The 9129-nt window shown below is 47.0% G+C and overlaps 1 long non-coding RNA gene across 3 annotated transcripts; it reads left to right on the top strand.

The window, feature by feature from the left end:
- The first annotated feature begins 201 nt into the window (after positions 1 to 201).
- Positions 202 to 7201, top strand: LOC103666684. 3 transcript variants are annotated; one of them, XR_569596.2, is made up of 5 exons: positions 202 to 760; positions 847 to 1050; positions 1598 to 1632; positions 2659 to 2800; positions 6738 to 7201. It is a non-coding gene; the product is annotated as an uncharacterized LOC103666684 (long non-coding RNA). The 3 variants fall into 3 exon arrangements; XR_569595.2 differs by lacking the exon at positions 202 to 760 and having other exon boundaries at positions 781 to 1050; XR_569597.2 differs by lacking the exons at positions 202 to 760; positions 2659 to 2800 and having other exon boundaries at positions 781 to 1050.
- Positions 7202 to 9129: the final 1928 nt, after the last annotated feature.

The following is a 9129-nucleotide window of genomic DNA, read 5'->3' as shown; positions in this document are numbered from 1 at the left end:
GTCCAGGTCCTGGCCCCTAACTTCTCCCTCTGGAGCCCCAGAGCAGGGAGGGCTCAGCAGAGATGGGAGTCTGGCCCCTCCATCTGGCCCTCTGTTCTTTTTTTTTTTTTTTTTTTTTTTAACAGAGATAGAGACAGCCAGCGAGAGAGGGAACACAAGCAGGGGGAGTGGGAGAGGAAGAAGCAGGCTCCCAGCAGAAGAGCCTGATGTGGGGCTCGATCCCATAACGCCGGGATCACGCCCTGAGCCGAAGGCAGACGCTTAACCGCAGGCGCCCCTGGCCCTCTGTTCTTGGCCGTGAAGTCCTGAGCAAAAGGGTCCTTACCAGTTTTTGCAAGATCTGGGCAGAGTAGCGCTTTGATTTCAGGAAGCACCCAGCTGCCCCCGCCCCCCAGCCCAGGCAGCCACTTTCCCCGGGGGGCCTGGGTACGCCGCTGGGGGCCATCCGGGGTGCGGCCGCCTGCTGACCTAGTTACAGGTAAGCTTCCTCTGCGGCGACTCTGCCGCGGGCCGGCTGGTTCTGTCGTTGTCTGGCAGAGGTGGGGGGTGCCTGTCCTTCTGTCCTCAGTGACTGTAAGCTGGTTTGCCTGGAGTGGTGCCTGGTTTGCCCGGTCCTCCAACGACTCCTCCCAGCCTCTCGGTTTCCTTCCTGCCAACACTTCCAGGAGGGTTTCCTCCCTGTTGTGCTTATGAGCTTTACGTGCCAAGTACACACAGAGTGGTCTTTTCCACCTCCTTCGGAAAGTCATGAGCCACCACGGTACGACTGAAAATGGAAGAGAAAATGCGTGGGAATCTGAACCATTTTCCAGTAGAGGAAAACACTGACCACCTTTCTGTTTCTAGGCACGAAAAGGGTTCTTGCTCTGCTGAGCTCTCTGTAGCTCTTCTGGAATACGGCTCCCCAGAGGACTCAACCCTCTGTCCCTCCGACTGTTGGTCTTGACGGCTTTCCATCTGTTGCCTCCCACAGACCCTCTGCCACCTGAGTCATCAGCCCACGGCTGGGGTGGGGTGCAAGGCACGGCCCCACCCCTGAAACGCCAACGTGTGAGTATCAGAGCTGGGATCGTGCTGTTCTGGGCCCGTTATAGCAGCAAGCCTGATGAGCATTTGCTCAGATCTTTGCCAGGCGGAAAGCCCGTAGAGTATATGACCTGTTCCCACTTATCCCATTGCCATCATGGGTTCCTACCGTTTTTGCTTCTTTTTTTTTACTCTTTTTTTTTCAGTTTTATTGAGATATAATTGGCATACCCCAGTCTTTTTTTTTTTTTAAGTAAATTTTACATCCATTGTGGGGCTTGAACTCAGGATTCTGAGACCAAGAGTCACAGGCTCCACTGACTAAGCCAAACGGGCTCCCCCATTTTTGCTTCTTTATCATGGAGGATTAGCTGAAGGAGTTAGACGTGGAAGAAGGGAATGAGGGGGCAGACATCTAGCTACGAATAGGTTAAAGTTTGTGTTCTCTCTAGTGCTGCCCTCCGGTGAACCCGACTTGTCCACTAGTTAATCAGGCAAGATAATATCTTGAGGATCTTGAACTATTCATATTTGTGCTTTTTTTCCCCCACTTCCTCTGCTCCTCCCTTAGGAAGAGGCATCCACGCTGTTTCAAGAATATGACAGGTATGGTAAGAATATAAAGACCAAGGAACAGTCAATAGTCCCCTTTTGGGGACTCAGCAGGGAAGAGCTACGGAAGCAGCAGGCTTTATGTCACTCTGAGAGAGTCGGAAAGAGGATAGGGAGAGGAGGGGCGGCCCTGGGCCCTGCCCAGGCTATGCGAGGGTCCCCGGGGCGGGGGCAGGGAGGGAGGGTGAGGCTGGGGGTGGCCGGAGAAGAGGTTGTAGCGCAGAGGTGCAAAATGGGTTAGCCCTAGGAGCCCTCCCTGCAAGCAGCCCCACCCAAGGGACGCTGCGAGGCATCTGATGTTGGCGACGGCTGGGGGGCGATGTATGAGTTTCCGGCAGCTGCCTCATCAAACCACCACAAACTATAGGTGGCTTGAAACGACAAAGATTTATTCTCTCGCAGTCCTGGGGTCCAGAGTCCAAGACCAAGGTGTCAGCAGGGCTATGCCCTCTCTGAAGTCTCCAGGGGAGGATCCTTCCCGTCTCCTCCAGCATTTCCCAGGTCCCTAAGCTTGGGGCTGTATCACCGCCCTCTCTGCCCTTGTGACCACACGGCCTTCTCCTCTCTGTGTCTCCTCTGCGTCTCTGAATTTCTCTCTCCTTGTAAGAACCCCAGTCATGGGATTTAGGGCCCACCCTAGCCCAGTGACGACATCTGTGAAGACCCTATTTCCAAGTCAGGTCCCATTCACAGGTCCTAGGCTGCTAGGATTTGGACATGCCTTTTTTGGGGGAAACAGTTCAACCCACAACAGGGCCCTTCAGGCAGAAGATGACAAACGTGGATGCCCCGGGGTGCCAAACCTATTATCTGTGGGATAACAGCGAGGAGGCCGCAAAATGGGCCAGATGGAGAGCAGAGGAGAACGAGGCCGTAGAGAAAACATGGGGCCAGATCACGTGGGACTTTGTAGGCCTCTGATAAATCCTCTGATTTTTCTCTGAGTGAGTTGGAAGCCAGTGGATTTGTTTGAGGGGAGAAAGGGCAATTCTGACTTAAGTCTTCAAACAATCCCCCTAGTGGCTCCGCTGAGACTAGACTGAGAGTTGGGGATGGGGCAGCAAGCTGTACCGTTATCCGGGGGAGCGGGGACAGCGCGCTGGACCAGGACAGAAGCACCGCGGGTGGTGAGCCGTACTCGGAGCATGAATCAATTTTCAAGGTAGGATTTGCCAACAGGCTGGATGCGGGGTGTGAAAGAGGGGCAGATCGAGACAATTCTGAGGTTTGGGGCTCAAGCAACCAGAAGGATGGAGTCGCCGTCAACTGAGATGAGGAAATCCAGGGAGGAGCGTGTCCGAGGAAGGGAAAGCGGGAGTTTGGTTTGGGCCCTGACTGGTTTAAAATGCCGCTGAGACTGTGCCACGAAGGCCCGCCCATCTGGGAGTCTGGAGCTCCGGGAAGAGGTCAAGCGTGTGGCCGGGAGCTGGCAGCCTTGTGCTTCCATGTCAAGCCGTAAGGATACGGGCCGCGGCCAGGCTGAGTGTAGAAAGAGGAGAAAAACCCGAGGTCTGGGCCCAGAGGCAGTCCACCGTTTGCAGGGTGGAAGACGAAAGGGGAAACAGTCACCTAAATTTCCCCCAGGTTTAAATATTTTTATTTGTTATACTTAACTCTTTATTTATTACGTAATCTCTACACCCAACATGGGGCTTGAACTCACGACCCTGAGATCAAGAGTCACATGCTCTACCGACTGAGCCAGCCGGACACCCCATCCCATGTTCTATTTAACTCTTTACATAATTAAGGTTTTGTTTTGTGTATGGTGAGAAATATGATTCTACATTGAGTTTCCCCTTCCCCCCAGACAGTCACAGTAGATAACTATTTTATCTAGAAGGACCCTTCCTGGTCTAATCCCTGGCTTACTAATTATTGATTAACCATTCCACCATGCACTCCCGTCTTCACTGGCAACACTGCGGTACTGGACCAAAGTAATTCAAGAGGACCCATTCGGATCTGCTCTCCGGAGTACAGCACAGCTCACTCACCAACCTCAAAGGGATGCCTTGCAGTTAGTGAAATGCAAAGCATCAAGGGGGCTTCTGAGGTATTTGCGAGATCCACAGTGAGGCTCTGCTCCCCGGAAAAAGTCTTGCATAGGCAGGGAACACATATTTGTATGATGGACCAATTACTATAGATAGCTCTGATGTTCTCATCCTTTGCGAATAAATAAAAAGGTTGCGATTTTGAGTCAAGACGTGGATGAAGGAGTCACGGTGCTCTTTTTAACGAGCACCAAAAATCGATTTGTGGGAAAAAAAATCGATTTGTGTTCCTCCGTAAGGGACAGGTTGACGGAGGGGCTATTGGCCGGAATCGCAGTGATACAGCTAATGTGTCCCTAATGCATTCCCTTAGTGCAGGGAACAGGCCTATAGACACTAAATGCATTTTATTCTTTGGAATGATACATTGCATTTATGTGATCCCTTTAGAATTTTTGTGCCCTTGATTGGTTTCATTAGAAACATGAAATATTTTGTTATGAAAAATATCTTTTGTATTTTTCCCCTTTCTTCAGCTTTCCTTTTTTTTTTTAATACAAAGGTACTTTTCAAAAAAATTGTATCTATATTTTGAAAAAGATTGCATTCTCAGTTTGAGAATTTAAGAATTACATATTAAGGGGCGCCTGGGTGGCACAGAGGTTAAGCGTCTGCCTTCGGCTCAGGGCGTGATCCCGGCGTTATGGGATCGAGCCCCACATCAGGCTCCTCTGCTATGAGCCTGCTTCTTCCTCTCCCACTCCCCCTACTTGTGTTCCCTCTCTCGCTGGCTGTCTCTATCTCTGTCGAATAAATAAACAAAATCTTTAAAAAAAAAAAAAAGAGAATTACATATTAAATTATCAGATAACTTATTTGATAGTAAAAAAAGACTTACAATTCTATTTTTATTTATTCAGTGCTAGAATATAGCATTAAACTAAAGCGCATTTTATTTGAAAAGGCCGTGCTGAAAAAAGAGATATGTTAGCTAGACAATGACCGGTTTTCAACATACTCTATGCTATGTTATTCTGTTTTTTTTTTTTTTTAGATTTTACCTATCCATTTGTCAGAGAGAGAGAGAGAGCACAAGCAGGGGGAGCTGCAGGCAGAGGGAGAAGCAGGCTCCCTGCTGAGCAAGGAGCCTGGATGTGGGGCTCCCTCCCAGGATCCTGGGATCACGACCCAGCCAAAGGCAGACGTCTAACCATCTAACCGACAGAGCCAGCCAGGCACCCCAATGCTATGCTCTATTCTACTTTAGAAATGAAGGCACTTTTTAGTGTGCATTAATGACAAGGAGATACAACTTAGATTACTGATTTCTGAGATTTATACTGAAAGGAAGATGATTTTTAAAAACCAATTTACCATATTAGGAATGCATGTCGTATCTATTGGACAAGCTGGTATTATTTGGAATAAGGAAATGCTGAAGGGTGTCTGGCTAAGGCAGTGTGGCATTTATAATCTGAAGATTCCGTATCCTGAGTCCGATCCTCATCAACAAATAATGGTGACAGGGGCGCCTGGGTGGCACAGCGGTTAAGCGTCTGCCTTCGGCTCAGGGCGTGATCCTGGCGTTCTGGGATCGAGCCCCACATCAGGCTCCTCCGCTATGAGCCTGCTTCTTCCTCTCCCACTCCCCCTGCTTGTGTTCCCTCTCTCGCTGGCTGTCTCTATCTCTGTCAAATAAATAAATAAAATCTTTAAAAAAAAAAAAAACAAATAATGGTGACAGCAAAATATTTGCGAAATTATTTGCAAATTAGCCAAGTTAAGAAGGAGCCAAATGATCCCGTAAAGACTTTGACCTTTTAGACGAGCACTATGAAATAATGAACTGTAAAATAGAGATGGCCATAATACATTGATGCATAATGATCATAATGTACGTACCGTCTTGATAGTCTTGGCATCCGTCAGAAAACCTATAACTTCTATGACATCGCAAGGAGGCTGCTTTGGACGCAGACCAAAATAATGTAATTAAACTGTGATATTTTACCAGATAAAAACCAAGAGTGAACTACTTTTTATTGCTGCAAGGTATAAACAGAATACATAAGTAGGGATCTGGGGGAGAGGCAATTAAATCTCACTCGGTGGGGGGCGGGGGGGCAAGACCTTTGGCCTCGAGCAGTTGCAGCATTTGTGAATTTGAAGGTGAACCGATACCATCTTTGGAAGATAAATTTCCTTTTCCAGAAATGGTCATAACATCTTTTTGTTGTCCCACAAAATATACAAAAATAAATGATGAGTTATTTCCAACATTTGTTCAACTGAAGGTTGGTTGGTTTTTTTTAATTGTTTTTATGCCACATATTTTGGTGTTTAGATGAGAAATCAATCTGCTAATTTCTCTGCTCAGAAGCCTCCAAAAATAATGTGATTTGGGTAAATGGAGCTGATTAATGCAAATGACCATGCAAAGACATGTAACTGAAGGGTTTGGTTATCATGAAATTGAACTGTAGAGAGTTGGAGGAACAATGATAAGATTTTATTTGTCTCGGGGCGCCTGGGTGGCTCAGTCGTTAAGCGTCTGCCTTCGGCTCAGGGCGTGATCCCGGCGTTATGGGATCGAGCCCCACATCGGGCTGCTCCGCTATGAGCCTGCTTCTCCCTCTCCCACTCCCCCTGCTTGTGTTCCCTCTCTAGCTGGCTGTCTCTCTCTGTCAAATAAATAAATAAAACCTTAAAAAAAAAAGATTTTATTTGTCTCAAATGTGTATACACACACACACACACACACACACACACACACACAGATGTTTTTGGTGTTTATTTCCAATTAGAAAAATCTGACTTAGTTACCTAGAGCTGAATTTAGTCCATCAAGATCCATGCAATCTATGTCCAAGTATTAAAATATTTAGAATTTTAAACATCACCGTTACAAGGTTTGTATTGATATGAACATTTGGTTGTTCTGGGCTGAACGGGGAGTGAAAGCACCAAGTCTGTGCCTCTGGGTGCCCCCTCCCTGTCCCTACAGCCCTGAATTACTCTGTTATTTGATGACTACTGCAGGCGGAGGTCATTCTTCACATGACTTTTTAATGAATTCGCTGTTTCATGCACATCTGGTTTCAGGTCATGAGACATCAGCATGAAAGGCTCAGGGCCGAGAGAGGTCCCATGCGCACATGTGCGGAGCGTCGCGCCGAGAGACTTGTCCTGTGGGCAGAAGAGGGAGAAGTAGCTTGATTTCAAAGTCCACACGCAGCTGGTAGAGAAGGCCTCCGAGTCAGCATTCCCGGGTGACCTCTCCCTCGCGCAGGGGTTTGTAATCTTCGAGTCATGGACCCCGCTTTGAAAACCCGATGCGTACTACGGCTCCTTCTCACCAAATACGTGAGTGTGTCAGGAGTTCACACAGCTCTGCGTGCACACGTGCACACCCACATTTTCTTCGCACCAGCCCCAGGAGGTCAGGGGCATCACAATCACACACTGCCTTAGATGTTGGGGAAAGGAGGGTTACTCTTGTCTTTTAAAATGTGAGCCTTACGCTTTATATCACTTTTATTTTTAAGTCGGCTCCACGCCCAATATGGGGCTTGAACTCATGACCCTGAGATCAAGAGTTGCGTGCTCTAGTGACGGAGCCAGCCAGGCGCCCCTAAATCACTTTTTTAAATAAATGAGTGCTGGGGCGCCTCCATTGGTGAGGTGTCTGCCTGCGACTCAGGTCATGATCTTGGGGTCCTGGGATCGAGCCCCAGGTCGGGCTTCCTGCTCAGCGCGGAGTCTGCTTCTCCCCCTGCCTCTGCCCTCCGCCCTGCTCATGCTCTCCCTCGCTCTCTCTGTCTCTCTCGAATGAATAAATAAAAAATCTTAAAATAAAATAAAAGAGTGCTGTGCACAAGCCAGTTTAGAGGAACTGTACTGGGGGCACCTGGCTGGCTCTGTCAGTAGAGCTCGTGACTCTTGATCTCAAGGTTGTACCCCCACCCCCACCGCCCAAAAAAGGAAGTAATGACACTAGAGTCTTTTTTTTTTTTTTAGATTTTATTTATTTGAGAGAGCGAGAATGAGAGAGAGAATGAGAAGGAAGAGCAACGGAGGGAGAGGGAGAAGCAGACTCCCCACTGAGCAGGGAGCCCCATGTGGGGCTCGATCCCGGGACGCCAGGATCACGACCTAAGCCGAAGGCAGACGCCCAACCGACTGAGCCACCCAGGTGCCCTGACACCAGAGCCTTTTGAAGGCAGATGAAAATTTTTTCTGCACACTGAACAGGTGTACATTTCAAAGAGTTGTTCCTAAATCTTAGAACCCATTCAGTTCAGCTTTGAGAATATGAGATTCTATGGAAAACAAATGGAACCTTTGTTTACCGAGTAAAGGGCACTTGTCACTTCTCTACTGTTGCTAGCTTTACTCTGCTAGTGAAAAAAAATCTTTCTAAGTTGAGTGCCAGGGATTTGTCTTGAAAAGCATGGTAGAAGGGGCGCCTGGCTGGCTCAGTTGGTAGAGCATGTGACTCTTGATCTCAGGGTCATGAGTTCAAGCCCCACATTGGATGTAGAGCTTACTTAAAAAAAAAAAAAGAGTATGGCAGAGAAAGAGAAAGTGGCTTTTTGTAATATTATAAAGATACTTGGCTATTGTTTTTCTTTTTTTCTTTTTCTTTTTCTTTATTTTTTGAAGATTTTATTTATTTGACAGAGAGAGACAGCGAGAGAGGGAACACAAGCAGGGGGAGTGGGAGAGGGAGAAGCAGGCTGACAGCTGAGCAGGGAGCCTGACGCGGGGCTCGATCCCAGGACCCTGGTATCATGACCTGAGCCGAAGGCAGACGCTTAACAACCGAGCCACCCAGGTGCCCCTATTTTTCTTTTTTTAAAGATTTTATTTTTAAGTAGTCTCTCCCACCAACGTGGGTGTACAAACCCAAGATCAAGAGTGGTGTGTTCCACGGACTGAGCCAGTCAGGTGCCCCACTGGCTACTATTTTTCTTAAAACTTTTTGAAACTTTTCCTTAACAAGCTAAGTCAGACCATAATAGACAAATAGAGCTTTTAAACATTTTTTTTCATTTTGCTTTTGATATTTTTTTAGATATTTTTTAAGGAAATAAAATATTACAAACACAGCCAAGATGTTTCTTATTCCCCAGTCCTGCCCCCCTCCCTAGACATAACCCATCTCGAAACTACTTTGACTCTTTATAGTGACTTTTTGTATTTGTACTGTCTACACGTGTATCCATATAATATATATGGCATTGTATAATACGTTTTTATAATTCCTATAAATGGTGTCATTCTATAAATGTCTTTTTGAAAATTGTCTTTTTCCTTCAGCATCAAACGCTTTAGTTTTGGTTTGGTTTCGTTTGGTTTTTTTGGTATCACTCCACGTAAATCATTTTACATTCACTCATTATTCCTTTTTGAATGCTCTTCCTTTTTTTGTAGATCTGAGTTCTGACCGATGTCATTTCTTTCTCTATAAAGAACTTATTTTAACACTTCTTGG

Source organism: Ursus maritimus, unplaced genomic scaffold (genome assembly GCF_017311325.1).
Source record: "Ursus maritimus isolate PB19 unplaced genomic scaffold, ASM1731132v1 scaffold_32, whole genome shotgun sequence".
NCBI lineage: Eukaryota > Metazoa > Chordata > Mammalia > Carnivora > Ursidae > Ursus > Ursus maritimus.
This window is presented reverse-complemented; position numbering and strand designations above follow the sequence as displayed.